Genomic DNA, 16,920 nt, shown 5'->3' with positions numbered 1-16,920 from the left:
AACCATAAAATGAGTAACTTCCTAGAAAAGCCTCTATCTTTGTCATATCTTTGAAATTCAGCCATCAAGGCCTCATAAGTACAATGTTTGGCCCAGATATCGAGCACAAGGACGTTATCAGGCCCTCTGCAAGATGGGAAGGTGAACTCCGAAGTGCTGGTCTTTGAGGGGAGAATGCTCTAGCACCTTCCAGTGGGCTAAGAAACAGTCCAGTGGGCAATTCTCTCCACAGGACTTTAGACTTCCCACATTTGGGGAAAAGAATGCACAGAAACAGCCCTATTCACCTTGGTTGGGAAAAGCAAATCTTCACACTGCTAGTAATTAGTACCCATAGAGAGGATTTCTTTTCCAAAGAACTTTACACAGTTAACTTGAAGTTAGCATGAATTATCTACTTTGCAAGATGAAAAAAATAACAGGTAGTGAAAACAAAATAGTTTTTCAAGATGTCAGAAGATGAATTTCAAATTCATATTTAGCCCCTCAAACATGCATGTAGTGTTAGCTGATCCAGTCCACGAACCACCAGCGAATGTATTAATAATAATGCCTTAGTCCTAGCAAGATTCACTGGGTACGTTTGACAGTATACCTAAAGCCGAAGAACCTCTTCCCCCAGATAGAGCTTTTCATCTAAGATTTTCCATCCTCATCTTAAATAATAACCAACTATGTACTTACTGCAAAGCCTTTTGCTTCTTGTGCTTCTTGGGAGCCGCTGACCTCAATCAGCAAGTCAGCGCACTATTCTGGGGTTCCGTGCTGGCCAGGGAGGAAAACCACAAGAGGCCGAGGCAGTGAGCATTTGAGCAATGCTTCACTCAGGAAGCAGGCGGGCTCTGCTCTCCAGGGCCTCTGACGGCCTCTCCCTCTGTCTCTCACAATCTCTCTCTCTCTCTCTCTCTCTCTCTCTCTCTCTCTCTCTCTCTCTCTCTCACACACACACATACACACACACACACACACACACACACACACTGCAAAATCATTTCTATCCTACCCGGCTCCTGAATACTTAAATGTATCTCTCTAAAACATAAGGATTTAAGATGTACACTGCCTAGTTTCTTGCTGATTGCTCCCTGAGATATCAAACAGAAAAAAGAAAAAAAAAAGCCAGTCTGTTCTTCAGAGGCGAGTCTGCCCTGAAGCCTCAGGGCCCCTTGCTTGCCTTTGCCTGTGAGTTGTTCTAGGTGAGATGGGGAAGCCAGGTAACAATCAGGAAGCATTTTAATGCAGGTAGTTCTGATAAACTGACTCAAGGGATCTTGGAGGTAAGGCATCGGATCTCCAATGCTTTGGTAATTTGTTGCGATTTTTTTTTCCATTCTAAATAAATATTTTTGTACCTAATTTTGAATTCCAAGAGCTCCAAAATTACAGGAGCACGCTCACAAAACCTGGGGTCCATGTCCCCTGCCACTACACGTGGCCTACAAGCCCCAGTGACCATGAGATCGCCTGCAACAGGGAGCAAACACGTTGCACAGAAAAAAAAAAAAGAAGAAATTTTGTGCAGGTAAACAAGCTACATGTGTTATATCCACGCTCACCAAAAACTGGCATTATCAGGGCTAGGCTGAGCTTAGTCATGGCCATATGTTGGATTTTAATTGCTCTTTTACTGGATAATAGGTGTGAAAAGCAGACAAGTAGCTCTTACATGGCGGAGAGTTCTTAGCAGACAGTGTGAGTTTGCAAAGCCTCAGTGACACTGAATGCCTGGTGTTCACTGTAGTTCCATCCCCCATGTGCGGACTCTGCCATTCTAATCACAGACCATAGTAAGGAGCTGTCCTCACACAGCCTAGTGCCGGCCTGTCCCTGCCAGGGGAGTTATTACAACTGTGGCCCGCTGGCTCCCTGGCAAGTGCTCCCACCTTTGGTGGCCCTCCCTCTTTGCCTTAAAGACAGCAGAGGCATAAGCATGGGATTTGCTCTCATTGAGGAGTATCCACCCTCTTGGGGGTCAGGGGTATTCAGGGACCTAACTTGTCTGGGTGTTCCTCCAGTGTGTGGCAGCATGGCACAGACACTGGAGCTCGTAGTGGCCGGGACTCTGCAAGTGACAGAACTCCAACTCAACTTTGCTTAAGAAAAATAGTAAACTTATTGGCTTGACTAACTGGAAAGTCTAGGGATGAATTCAAGCTGGCTTTAAGCCAGCTAGACCTAGAGGTTCAAATGTCATTGAAAATCTGTTTTTCATTATCTCTCAGCTCTGCTTCCCTAGATTCACTTAATTCAAACACAGGGGCTCTTGGGATGGGAAAGCCTTCCCCAGGAGCATTCCAGGATTAGAGGTATTTAGAATTCAAGACCTCAGAAAAAGGGAGACACACCTCAGAAAAGAACCCCAGAGTGATACATTGCCCAACCCAGTGACCAAGCAGAAGGAACTGGGTGATTGGTACCCTACTAATTATGAGAAGAACAGTTCCCAAAAGCAAAACAATGCTGGATAGACAAGAAAGTACAAGCTAGTAACCCACTGCTGCCTTGGATTATTAAGCCTTTCATGTGATCATGTCTTACTTCTCCAACTGGACTGTAAATCTATTAATAGAAGGATATATACAAAATGTTAACAGTGGTTATCTCTGGAATTGTGTCATTTATTTTTTAAATTCACATTGTAGCTTCTAAACAGGTAGATATTAAATTGTATAATAAAATAATACAATTAAAGAAGTTATTTCATGCTAAACAAATCCTATATACAAAGCAAATATATACATATGTATATATATACATATACATATATATACATATATATAGTCTGACAATTAAGTTCACAAACTCATCCTAGAAAAAGTGCAACATACCTCATTGCTGAATATCACTATGGTCACCTTCAAAGTACTCCCCTTGGGAAGCTATGCACCAACGCTAGCACCTAGTCCACCCTTCAAAGCAATTTTGGGACTTTTTCTGGAGTGGCCATCAGAGCTGTCATCGTGTTACCCTTGATGTCCTGAATGTCATCAAAATGTCTTCCTTCAAATATTTCCTTTATCTTCAGGTAAAGAAAGAAGTCGTTGGGGGCCAGATCAGGTGAGTAGGGAGGGTGTTCCAATACAGTTATTTGTTTACTGGCTAAAAACTCCCTCACAGACAGTGCCCTGTGAACTGGTGCATTGTTGTGATGCAAGAGCCATGAATTGTTGGCAAAAATTCAGGTCGTTTAACTTTTTCACGCAGCATTTTCAGCATTTCCAAATAGTAAACTTGGTTAACTGTTTGTCCAGTTGGTACAAATTCATAATGAATAATCCCTCTGATATCAAAAAAGGTCAGCAATATCATTTTGACTCTTGATTTGGGCTGATGGAACTTTTTGGGTCGTGGAGAATTGGCTGACTTCCATTGTGCACTTTGATGCGCATGTTAAATCACCAGTGATAACATGGCCTGAAACATCGTCTTGCATCCCAAATGGTCTTGTCAAACTTCGATTCTCCTTTGCTTTGTCATCAGTGAGCTCCTTTGGGACCATTTTTGCACACACCTTTCTCAAGCCAAGATTTTAAGTTAAGATTTTCCTAACTGTTTCTCTAGCAATGTTTACTTGGTCTGTTATGCTTCTCACAGTCAGCCAATGATTTTGACGCACAATTTGATGAATTTTTGCAATGTTTTTATCAGTTCTGCTCGTTACTGGCCACCCTGACCTCTCTTCATCAGTGACGTGTTCTCTCCCCTCAGAAAAATGTTCAATCCATTTGTACACTGCCGTCTCTGGCGTTATCCCCATAAACGTGGACTAACATGTCCCTGATTTCACTTCCACTTCCACAGTTTAACAAGAAATGTAATGTTTGTTCATTGCTCTAATTTAAGCTCAGACATTCTCACGACAGCACATAAAAATATGCAACAACAATAATGAATGGCATTCAGCAAGACACTACCACACGTCGACACAAACACAGCTGTGAGACACTGATATACCGAGATTATGAAACCTTACTGAACTGTTCGTATAGTGCTGCCAATGTAAGTGCACTGTGGCAAGTTCGCGAACTTAATTGTCATACCTCGTGTGTGTGTGTGTGTGTGTACACATACATATATACACACACATAGATATACATAATATCTATGAGTATATATAATTGCTATGAATAAACCTGGTAAGAAAATTGCAGTCACCCTCAAAAAAATCTATAACATTTTACCAAACAACAAAAAAGAAGACTGGATGAAAAAAACATATCATGTCCTTCCAATTAGATATTCATTCTTTACAAAAATAATTTTCTATGTTATAATTTCAATAAAAATTATAATAGGACTAGAAGTGTGAAGAAAATTCTTCATAAAATTATCCTAAAATTCACCTGGTAAAATAATTAATTCATCTCTGTAGAAGAAAATTCTTGAGAAAAAAAAAAGAAGAAAGTGGATTTTACTGCAAGATATTAAAATAGACCAGAAAAACAAAATAATTACAATGGTATGGTTCAGGAATAGAAAGATCATCAGTAGATCATAATAAAGACCCATAATAAGAATTTAGGTTATGATAAAGATGGTATTACTAATCTGAGGATAACAAATAGATTGTTTTTTAAAATGGCATTGGAACAATTAGCTAATCATTTGCAAAAACCAAAAAGACCCCTATCTCACACCACGTACCCAAATTAATTCTGATGGAATAAAGATTTAAGTGGAGCTAAAAAGAAGCATTATACTAAGAACTAGAAGAAAACAGAGATTATATATCTGAACAAGGTGAGAAAGGCTTCTCTGAACCCACATGCAAAGGCAGAATACTTAAAGAAAAACAGATTTGACTACTTGAAAATCAAAACCCTCTGCAAATAAAAAAATACTATAAACAAAATGCAAATACCATTGATAAGATCAGACAAACATCTGAACATAACCTTTGGTTCAGCTATTCCATTTTTAGGATCGTATCCTATAAACATAATCATGAATGAATACAAAGCTATATGTGCAAGAGTTATGAGCTTATCTTTCATTATAACAATGACAACAATAAAGGAAATAATTAAAAGTCTAATTGGTTAAATTATGGTATAGCCACATAATTAAAGATTATGCAGCCATTAAAAGTGACACTATATCAATATTCCTTTTGATATAGATGCAAAAATCCTGAACAGAATAACTACCAAACTAAATCTAGCAACATATATAAAGGATTATACACAATAACCAAGCAGGATTTATCCCAGGAATTTAAGGTTGGCCCAACATATGCCAATCAATGTAATATACCACATTAACATTTCAAGAGATGCAGAAACAGCGTCTCACAAAATCCAATGCACTTTCATGATAAAAACACTCAACAGGCCAGCCCGGTGGCTCAGGCAGTTGGAACTCCGTGCTCCTAACACCAAAGGCTGCCAGTTCGATTCCCACATGGGCCAGTGCCAGATGGCAGTTGGTTGGAGCGCATCCTCTCAACCACAAGGTTGCCGGTTTGACTCCTGCAAGGGATGGTGGGCTGTGCCCCCTGCAATTAACAATGGCAACTGGACCTGGAGCTGAGCTGCGCCCTCCACAACTAAGATTGAAAGGACAACAACTTGACTTGGAAAAAGTCCTGGAAGTACACACTGTTCCCCAATAAAGTCCTGTTCCCCCTTCCCCAATAAAAAAACAAACAAACAAATGAAACACTCAACAAACTAGGAATAAAGGGAAATTCTTCAGCTTGATAAAGGGCAACTACAAAATGCCCCAGCAACTAACATTGTACTTAATGGTAAAAATCTGAAAGCTTTCTCCTAAGATCAGGAACAAGATAAGGATGTCTCTGCTCTCACAACTTTTAGTCAAGATTATACTGGAGCCTTTAGCCAGGGGAATTAGGCAAGAAAAAGAAAGAAAGCGCATCCGATTGGTAAGAAAGTAAAAACATCTCTATTAACAGGTGACGTGGTCTTATATGTAGAAAATCCTAAAGAATCTAAAACAACAAAACAGAGCTAATGAACTTGTTCAACAAGGTTGTAGGATACAAAAATCAATTTTATTTCTATATACTTGCAATGAACAATCCAAATATACTAAGAAAACAATTCTATTTACAATAGCATCAAAAATAATAAAATACTTAGACATTTATCTAACAAAATACTTATAAGACTTGTACACAAAAACTACAAACAGTGAAAAAAACTGAGGAGGTCAAATAAATTGACAGACATCCCATGCTCATGTACTGTAAGACTTAAGATGACAATACCCCTCAAATTGATCTACAGATTCAACATAACCGATATCAAAATTCCAGCTGCTCTTTTTGCGGAAATTTACAAGCTAATTCTATAACTCCATGGAAATGCAAGGGACCCAGAACAATCAAAACAATCTTGAAAAAGAATAACAAAATGTAAATTAATTAAATGCTCCAATCAAAGGATATTGGGTGGCTGGGTGGATGGGTTGATAGGACCCTGGCATGTGCTGCCTGCAGAAGACTTACTTCGGATTGGACTAGGGGTGGGGGGGGAATGAAGAGGAATGTTTCATGAGGGTGGAGGCTTGGGGAAGCGCTGGGGTAGCAGTGCTTGTACTGGGCAAGATAGACTTCAGAATGGGGGCTGTGACAAGAGACAAAGAATGACTCAGTAATTCCACTTCTCAGTATTTATCCAAAGAAACCCAACACACTAATAAAAAGACATGTGCATCCATATGTTCACTGCAACATTATTTATAATAGCCAAGATATGGAAGCAACTTAAGTGTCCATCAATAGATGAATGGATAAAGAAGAAATGTACATATATACAATGGAATATTACGCAGCCATAAAAAGAATGAAATCTTGCTATCTGCAACAACATGGATAGACCTAGAGGGTACTATCCTGAGTGAAATAAGTCAGACAGGGAAAGACAAATGCCACATGATTTCATTTATATGTGGAATCTAAATAACAAGATAAATGAACAAACAAAACAGAAACAAACTCATAGAGACAGAGAACATTTTGATGGTTGCCAGATGGGAGGAGAGTTGGGGGGATGGGTGAAAAAGGGGAAGGGATTCAGAAGTACAAATTGGTAGTTACAAAATAGTCATGGGGATGTAAACTATAGCATAGGAAATATAGTCAATAATGTTTTAATCATTATATATGGTGTCAGATGGGTACTAGATTTATCAGGATGATCACTTCATAAATTTTATAAATGTCTAATCACTATGCTGTACACCAGAAACTAACATAATATTATATGTCAACGTAATTTGGAAAAGAAAAATTATTTTAAAAATAGAAAAGGCAACCTACAGAATGGGAGAAAATATTTGCAAACCATATATCTGATAAGGAGTTAACCTCCAAAATATATAAAGAACTACTACAACTCAACAGTAAAAAGCAAAAAACAAAAAACCTGATTAAAAGATGGGCTAAGGACTTGAGTAGACATTTCTCCAAAGAATACATACAAATGGCCAATAGGTATATAAAAAAAGATCAATATCACTAATCATCAGAGAAATGCAAATCAAAACCACAATGAGCTATTACCTCACACCTGTCAAGGATGGCTATTATTTAAAAACAAAAACAAAAAAAACAAGCGTTAGTGAGGATGTGGAGAAATTGGAATCCTTGAACATTATTGGTGGGAATGTAAAATAGTGCAGACACTATGGAAAACAGAGGTATCTCAAAAATTTAAAAATAGAGCTACCATATGATCCAGCAATTCCACTTTTGGGTATTTATCCAAAAGAACTGAAATCAGAACCTCTAAGAGATATTAGCACTTCTCTGTTTGTTGCAGCACTATTCACAGTAGCCAAGATGTGGAAACAACATAAATGTCCACTGACAGATGAGTGGATAAAGAAGACATGGTATATACATACGATGGAATACTATTCAGCCTTTATAAAGCAGAAAATTCACAGTATGTGACAACATGATGCTAAATGAAGTAAAGCAGTCACAGAAAGACAAACACTGCATGATTTCACTTATGTGAGGTATCTAAAATAGTTAAATTTATAGAATCAAAGAGTAAAATGGTGTGCCAGGGGCTGGGGGAGGCAAAAATGAAGAGTTACTAATCAATGGATGTAAAGTTTTAGTCAAGCAAGATGAATAAGCTCTAGAGATTTGCTATGCAAGACTGTGCCTACAGTCAGTGGTAATGTATTCTACACTTAAAAACTTATTAAGATGGTAGATCTCCCGTTGTGTTCTTATTACAATAAAATAAAACTTCAAAAAATAAATTACTGCCCCCCTCCAAAAAAGGATAGTTATCTCTGGGTGGAGGGACGATGGGAAGTTTTAGTTTTCTCTATGCTTTTAAGATTTTTCTATACCAGTTGCAATGGACATGTAACAGTTTTATAATTTAAAAAATACTATTTAAGCATAACAACAATTATGTACCCTGAGAACATCAGACTCATTTTGTGACTTTGATGGTTTATACTGCAGGAAGCAGGTTCAATTTGACCCAAGGAAGGCTTTCCTAATTGTAGAAATAATTAAACCCCAGACAAGACTTCCTTCACAGGGAATATGAAATCTCTACTCGTGGATTCACTGAGAACAGAGTAAGATGAAGGACCACAATGGCACGTAGGGGTGTTCGTTTGCGTGGAGGCTGGGCAGTGTAAGTGTGGTCTCGCTCCAAGATCCAGATCACGAGTCCAGACCAAAGCTGACAGAAGCCTCCATGCGGCTAATCTCCAAAGTGCCTCAGTGGGAAACCTGCCAGCTCTCCACGGAACAGAATTTCCTAAACCTTAGCCAAAAATCAAAAGCCTAAAAATGCTCTGTTTTGCTCTTGGAAAACAAATTCAGCAAACCTAAAAATAACTAGGACAAAGCCAAAAGATGAAAGTGACTCTGGTTTCAAACAGATGTTTGACTGATTTTTGCAAAGACTGTCAGAGTAAGAGTCCTACATTACAGCAGAGAGGTACCCAAGAAAATCTGTTATGGAGCGGGGTGAAAGGGCACACCCTCAGGGGCAGAAAAGGGTGAAAATCTTCAAGGGTTTCTAAGTTTCATATAGCCCGCAACAGATCCAGTATTTATTACCAGAAAATGAGTATAAGTAGAAATTATCTCATGAGTTAGCAGGTCATAGTGAATATACTAATATACTGAATAAAATCCTAAATTTGACATAAGCATTGTAGTATAGAAATATATTGCTCTTTGTAAATATCTAGAAAATCTGACTATAAGCACTCACTCCTAAGAGGAACTTGACTTCTATGTTAACCAAACCATTTCTTAAGATCACTTTTTAATTTAGTTCTAAGCATAAACTTTCACTATAAGAAATTACACAGAGAAGAGAAATTACAGAGGGAGACACACCGCACCGGGAAAGTGGTGGTTAGGAAAGATGGCCTTCTCAGGAGCTGTGAGGCAAAGATCACCACGCCCTCCCTAAGAAAGCAGAACAGCAAGGCTCTTGTAAATGTAGGAAGGAACGAGAAGTTTGTCAGTTTACAAGTTACAATACACTGATGTATTTTCTTTTTAAAAAGCACTCAGCTTAGTGCCAGATGAATTCATACACCTAAAGGACCCTGAGAGGTATGTCTGCCTCCAGGGACGGACCCTCCCTGCTGTCCTCCCTCTGCTTCTAGTGCCAGACACCTGCCACCCACACTGCACTGTGAGCCACCCACCCTGGCTGTGTGAGGACACAGGCTATGCATGTGTTTGAATTTGTTTAATTAGCCAGGAATAGGAAAGCAGAGAACTCTTGGTTCAAAGCAGATGTTAAACTAATTTTGGGAAAGAACAAGAGGCCCATAGCATCTGAAGAATGACTCAGCCTCAGCAACCCCCCCCCCCACACACACACACACCAGTTCCGTCATATTTAGAGATGTGCTCAGCTACCTGACCTGACCTCCTGCCATCAAGATTCTGAATCTGAAAGACCCCTCTCTGACCTCCAGCTGTTCCTCTTTCAGCTACCCCACTGCCAAGCTCCCTCCCAGTCTGGTTTCTCCCACTCTCAGGTTCCTTCCCTCCCCTGCTAGATGCACAGGTCTCCCTGCCCATTTTGAACCCCAAGGTCACCTCCTTCCACCATGATGCCCACCAGCCCCCTAGATACCCTTACTCTAGCCCTGCTCAGCTGCCAACCAGGGACTGCCAAATCACACATTTTTCTTTGTTCATGACCTGGGTCTCCAAACGGAACTATACAGACTGAACTCCCCTGAGGCCATATGGCCCTCAGTGTCTCTGAGCAACCGATTTATTTAACTCTAACTGGCTTTTTGTTGAACCTTCCAAAAAGCATTTATTCTAAGAACTTCTCAGTCAAGTTTAACTTAGAAAGTGAAGGTCCTTAGCCTGACTGTGATCACAGGTCAAGCATTTTCACTATTAACAAAGCTAACATCCAGTCTCTCATTCTGATTCCTGACTCTTGTTTCTTCACTGATTATGAACTGTCTGTATTTGTGATGGTGTGTGAGTTGAGAATGATGTTGATGATTATTTTCCCAACTCCCAACAACCACCTTTGAACCTCTGCTTCCACCTTCATCTATATACAGGAAGGGTCTTTCCTAAATCCACAGAAAGTAGAAGGAAGAAATGAATAAATATAAAAGCAGCAATTAATGAAACAGAAAACATTTTTTAGAATAGTTTTGAAGATTAATAAAATGCAAAGCTGATGTCTTGAAAGGACTAACAAGATAGAACCTCTGACAAACTTAATCAAGGAAGAAAAAAGAAGGCACCCAAAATAGAAACAAAAAAGAAGACATAATTACATATATGGATTTGTAAACTAGGCAAAACAGATAATTTTCTAGGAAAATATAGATTACCAAAATTAACTTAAGAAGAAACAGCTCCACAGAAAAAAGGCAAAGGATAGGAACAGGCAGTTCACAAAAGGAAAAACTCTAATAAATATATGAAAAGATGCGAAACCTACCTAGTATCCAAGAAACATGAACTTTACTTATAAGTGTCACTATAAATAGCAGTGAGATATTTTTTAGTAAGATATTTTTAAGCCCATCATATGGACTAATATTTTTAAAAGGGATAACAGTGCTAGCAAAAATGTAGGAAGTAGGCACTGTCATACACCTGTGTCTATAGCTTTTGAAAGGCAGGTAGAGTGGAAGTTGTAAAGGGAGACTTTTCATATTTTACTCTATATTTCTGTATTTGAATTAGTATAAGAATGTGTTTTCGTATTATACCTGAAATTTTAAAAATGGAATTTCTAAGTTTGTATACTCAAGGATTAGTACCATAATTGTTTACTCATGTTTCAGATTAGAGAATAAAATAATTTGAAATGAGGACATAGACTTAAAATACTTTACAGATCTGAAACATAATAGGTAAGAAAAAGGAGAAATAGAAAAACAAGCAGCAAAGTACAGGCTGATATGCTACAGAAGAAAACCATACATGCAAAAACATCAGCTACTTGAGGACAGAACCTCTGCGCTATTTGCTGCATATCTCTCCACCCCTTGCAGTGCCCAGCACAGGGCACCTAGTAAATGTTTGTTGAATAAATAAAAGAAAAATGGCACTAAAGTACATGAAAATGTACTCTGGGAATTTCAATTTCAAAATAAACAAGGGAAACAGTTTTATTCACAAATATGAAATAAAAATTATTTTCGCTGAAATCCCATTATACTCTTAAGATAATCATTAAGTTTGGAATTTATACTTGCACTGGTCAGTTTTCTGCAGCTAACCTACAGTTAAAAGGATGTGGTTTATCTTGCTTAGTCTGGTACTGTATTTTCACAATAATTTTCATAATATCTGTGTGCTGGTGTTTATTTATATTTGTTAAAATTCACGGTTTTCATCTTTTTTTCCTCCCTTCTTCCGCCTCCCCGGCCCCCACACTCCGGTTCAAGCCGTTATTTCTCAGTCTAGCTGTGTAGGACACAGCTCCCTGGCCCATACTGGTGTTATGAGCCTTGCGCTACCCCCTGGCTGAGGCAGTCGGTCAGCTGGTGGCCACTCAAACTGGCTGCCGGCCACTCATGGCAGCAGACGGCAGGCGTTAAGAGCACAGCGCTCCAACCACCTGAGCCACCAGGCCAGCTCCATCTTTTTCTATTTTGTAACATTATGTCAGTTCAGAAAAATTGATAGAGTAAAGTGGTTTAATGAAATATAAAAGTCAGGTTGAAAGCAATATAAATGAGACTCTTAACAATTATAAGGATCGCTACTGAACAGGATTAAAATGGAGAGATGCAGGCCCTGTATGACAAGTGAGATGCCACACAGGCAGTAAAGCAGAGAAGGAAAAGAGTAACTAACAATGGTGAATATTGAAAAATTGGAATTTATTGGACCATTGATCCATTTGCTCCTAAGGCTAGAATGTTTTATTGTTCTTATGAAGCTTCTGATATTGGCAGAAAATCATGTACACCTTCCACGTCACTTTCAAACAAAGTACAGGGGCCTCTTTGGTAAACCAACCAAGCTCTTCCTCAAACTCAAAGTAATGTTTCTCAGTGCAAAACCGATGCATTTCATCACGAAAGGAAAAGGCCAAAACAGTAGTGGCATCATTTAAAGTTACACTCCTCAGAGATAAAAACACGTACAGAACACACACTAATGGATATTTTTTAGAATAGCCTCAAAGTTAATGATACCTGTTTTGGTAAGAAAGAAAACAGAACATGATATTAGCAAAATTCTTCTATCAAATAACACTCTGAACATTAAGAAATACCAGTGACATGCCACATGGAAGAGGGATTGCTAGCACATGTGCAGGCCAGCAGATAATTTCAATTTAGCATTGAATGAAACCTCTGTGCAGGAAATGAAGGTGCTGACCTTTCATGTTCGAGGTTCATATTCAAGGGCCAAGGTTCACAGTGGAGAAGGAGCCCAGGGATCTGATGGAGGACCTATTATGTGTGCCCCAGGAAGAAAAAGAGCTGCTACATAGAATAAAAGATGCTGCACTTAATGCCAATCTACACCACTACTGTTTTTCTCAGAGAAGAGTTGATGATCTAAATAAATCATCTGATCTTCAATCAGTACTGAAAAAGGGATAAACATTATGAATCAAACTACAGTCATGGACAATCTGTCTTCTCAATATGCCCTATGGACAGTGAGTACCAGCATTTGCTTTCCACTCTGGACTATACTGGCTGTTAAGGGCAAAAGCACTCATGTGAATATTTAAAATGAAGCATGATATAAAAGTGTTTCTTCACGACATTGATAAAGCCAATAAAGATCATTTCTATGATCTCAGGTGACTTGCTTACGTAGAATATCTCAGTAATCAATATTTGGAGCAGTTTGAATTTTAGCCAAAATATCGTGATTTTTAAAGCTAAGATGTTATGATACCTTGATATGACCAAACTGCAATGTAGGCAGCTAAGTCTCCAAGAGTTTGACTCTCCCAGTAGTTGACAGTTTTCTTTAGAAATTAAATACAATTTTCATACAGTTTGCATATTTAAAAACTACACTGAAATGCTACAACGCAATACCATGTTTTCCCGAAAATAAGACCTAGCCGGACAATCAGTTCTAATGTGTTTTTTGGAGCAAAAATTAATATAAAACCTGCTCTTATTTTACTATAATATAAGACTGAGTCTAATATAATATAATATAATATAATATAATATAATATAATATAATATAATATAATACCAGGTATTATATTAATTTTTGCTCTAAAAGATGCATTAGAGCTGATTGTTTGGCTAGGTCTTATTTCGGGGAAACAGGGTATAAATACCATTTTTGTGATGGCTAAACTCTCTCCTGCATGAGAGACAGGAGATGAATCTGGAAAACAAGACAGGGATCAAACCTCAAATGGCTTTACCTGCATTGCTAAGGTGTTTGGACTTGATAACCCGTACTCAGTGAGTACAGTTTAAGCAAAGAAGACAATCAAATTCACATTTTAGAATAAATTCTTTGATGGCAGAGAGGAGAACAGATAGATTATAATGGAGTGAAGCTGGGAGCAAGAAACCATTAAGAAGCCATTTAAACAGTCTAGATGAGAAATAATAAACTAAGAGAATGACAGTAAAGTTCTGAAGAGGCTGAATCAATAGATACTGAAATAGAAATAACTGGACATGATCACCAGATGTATTTGGGGGAGAGGGAGGAGCTTCATGCTTTGGGGACAATTTGCTGTGGTTGGAAAAACAGAAGGTTTGCCATGTGTATTGGTTATTTATAGCTGTGTAACAAATTACCCACAAAATGTAGTAGCTTAAAACAATGAATATTTATTACCTCACAGTTTCTGTGGGTAAGGATTCTAGGAAAGGTTTAACTTGCTTGTTCTAGTTCAGGATCTGTTATGAGGTGGCAGTCAAGATGTCAGCTGGGGCTGCATCATCTGAAGGCTTGATCGAGGCTGGAGTTCTAAGGAGTCCCCTCACATGTCTGGCAAGTAAGTGCTGATTTTTGGCAGGAGATTTCAGTTCCTTTCCAAGTGAACCTCCCTATAGAGTTGCTTAAATATCCTTCCATATGGCACTTGGCTTCCCTCAGTCCAAGTGATCCACGAAAGAGAGAACAAGGAGGAGGCCACAATGTCTTAAAGACCTAGAAGTCTCACACCATCACTTCAGCCTTATTCCATTCTTTAGAAGGGAGTCACTCATCCCAGCTCACATTCAAGAAGAGGGGAATTAAGCTTCACCTCTTGAAAGGAAAAGTATAAAGAATATGTGGATATATTTTTAAAATCATCACACTACAGAAGTAGATAATGAGTTCAATTCATGCTGAAATTGAGATGTTTAAGACATTTGGTTGGAAGTATCCAGCAGGCAGATGAACATACCCCGAGATGGTCATTGCTGAATTTAGCAAGAACAAAGTCGACAGAATGACAGAAGCAAAGTCACAGAATTAAGGAGGAGAGGAAAGATAAAGGAAGTGGAGTCAGGCTACTCCTAAAAACTTAGCAATGAAAGGAAGTCAACAGCAGTCATAGTAGGGGATTTCGGGGGACAAAGTTGACAAAGGTCTTGGTGGAATCCCTGTCCATTGACTTGGGACAGAGGAGGGACCTCTTCACTTTAGAGAGAAGAAGGAAGAATGAGTGCTATTTAATGTGGCCCTGTCTCTAGGGCAAATAGATATTCAATAATGTGTGTGAAGAATACAGATGCAACCCCACGTTAAGAAAACCACCTCAAATTGTTTAGCTGCTACGTGAACCTTCCTACCTTCTTTTGTATGCAGACACCTGCTACATCTCCCTGGCCTGTTCTAAGTTTTGTCATTCTGACTTACCTGCTTTCCTGTTTCCCAGCCTCTTATAACCCCTACTCCTCCCTGGGATGGCATTTGATTAGGCTGCCTATTTAAGAAGTGATGGCTTCAAACCTGGCCTCAGAACCTCCTCTATGGAACTTACCCATCAGCAGCCCTGACAGACTTGGTTACTTGGGGCCCTTGCCTGCTCCCAGTCTGTGGCCTAGTAGGATCTCAGCCTAGATTCCTAGTAGTATGTATGGATGAAGTATTAAAACATCTTCAAATCATAGTCTCTCATATTCCTTCATGTGGAACAGATGAAGGTGTGCTAGTGCTGTTTCTGTACTAGAACTCTGATGGGGGGGGCGTGAGACTGTTAAATATAAATGTAGTTCCCTTCCTGTTATTTATGACCTCAACAAAATTTGACCAACAGCAGATGAACATTAAACTATAACCATTCATGAAAATGAACAACCTGATACCAGCAAATCCCCATCTTAGCAGTTACCATAGTGAATCTTTGAAACATCTTATTAGGCACAAGATATTAAAACTAATGAAATTATGAGGACATTTTTCATTTTTGAAATTCTAATGAAATAGGTGATTAGGCTAATAATATTTTAGCTACTATTTTTTTTTTTAAGATTTTATTGGGGAAGGGGAACAGGACTTTATTGGGGAACAATGTGTACTTCCAGGCCTTTTTTCCAAGTCAAGTTGTTGTCCTTTCAATCTTAGTTGTGGAGGGTGCCATTCAGCTTCAAGTTGTTGTCCTTTCAGTCTTAGTTGTGGAGGGCGCAGCTCAGTTCCAGGTCCAGTTGCCATTTCTAGTTGCAGGGGGCGGAGCCCACCATCCCTTGCGGGACTCGAGGAGTTGAACCGGCAACCTTGTGGTTGACAGCCCACTGGCCCATGTGGGAATTGAACCGGCAGCCTTCGGAGTTAGGAGCATGGAGTTCTAACTGCCTGAGCTACCGGCCGGCCCTTAGCTACTATTTTTAAAGCAACTATTACAGGACCCTTTTCTAGGTTTTTTTTCCTTAAGTTATCACATCTAATTCTCAAAAAGCTACTATGGGCTGGTTATTACTTTTCCCCTTCAGGGCAGCTGAGGAAACTGGGGATCTGAGAGGTTATGTAATTTGCTCAAATTCACACAACTTGTGTAGAAAATCTGAGATTTGCACAGGATCCTATCTAACTTTAAAGTCCATGCTTTTTCCATTCTCCCACAATGTTCTCTAATAAATGGTAACACATTTTAAAGTATAACTACATTGACCTCTTAACAGATATTACCTCCAAGGTCGTTCACTATCATGCCACCCTCCATTATTTTTTCCGTAATAACTGATCACAACCTGAAATTTTCTTATTTATTGCCGATCTCCTCACTAGATTATAAATTCAAGGAGAGTGGGGTCCTTGTTTGTTTCATTCTCTGTTAATCATCAACACCTAGAGCATTATTTATCGTAGAGCAGATAATCAATAAATCTTTGTTGAATTAACGAATGAAAAGTTCAAAAGAAAAAAAAAGCACTAAAGCAAATGCTTACATAAATATACATCTTACAAGAAAGTATTTGATGAGTTCAGGACAGAATTTAAATCATGACTTTTTTAAAAAGAAATACCCCTGTGCTTATTTGCGACATACT

General features: G+C 38.7%; 1 protein-coding gene across 4 annotated transcripts in view; it reads right to left on the bottom strand.

Moving 5' to 3' along the window:
- SPECC1 (sperm antigen with calponin homology and coiled-coil domains 1) overlaps positions 1-16,920 on the bottom strand; it is a 241,520-nt gene that overhangs the window by 188,586 nt on the left and 36,014 nt on the right. Inside the window, exon 1 of one of the 4 annotated variants that reach the window (XM_074319356.2) lies at positions 685-839. The exons of the other annotated variants lie outside the window; for them this stretch is intronic. The gene's annotated coding sequence lies outside the window, so the exon portion shown is untranslated. Of the gene's footprint in view, positions 1-684; positions 840-16,920 lie in introns of those variants that run through there. 4 annotated transcript variants of the gene reach the window in all.

The sequence above is a fragment of the Rhinolophus sinicus genome, chromosome 12 (assembly GCF_057876585.1).
Source record: "Rhinolophus sinicus isolate RSI-liver-muscle chromosome 12, RSI-T2T, whole genome shotgun sequence".
Taxonomy (NCBI): domain Eukaryota; kingdom Metazoa; phylum Chordata; class Mammalia; order Chiroptera; family Rhinolophidae; genus Rhinolophus; species Rhinolophus sinicus.
Note: the sequence above shows the minus strand (reverse complement) of the source record. Positions and strands in the feature narration are given on the sequence as shown.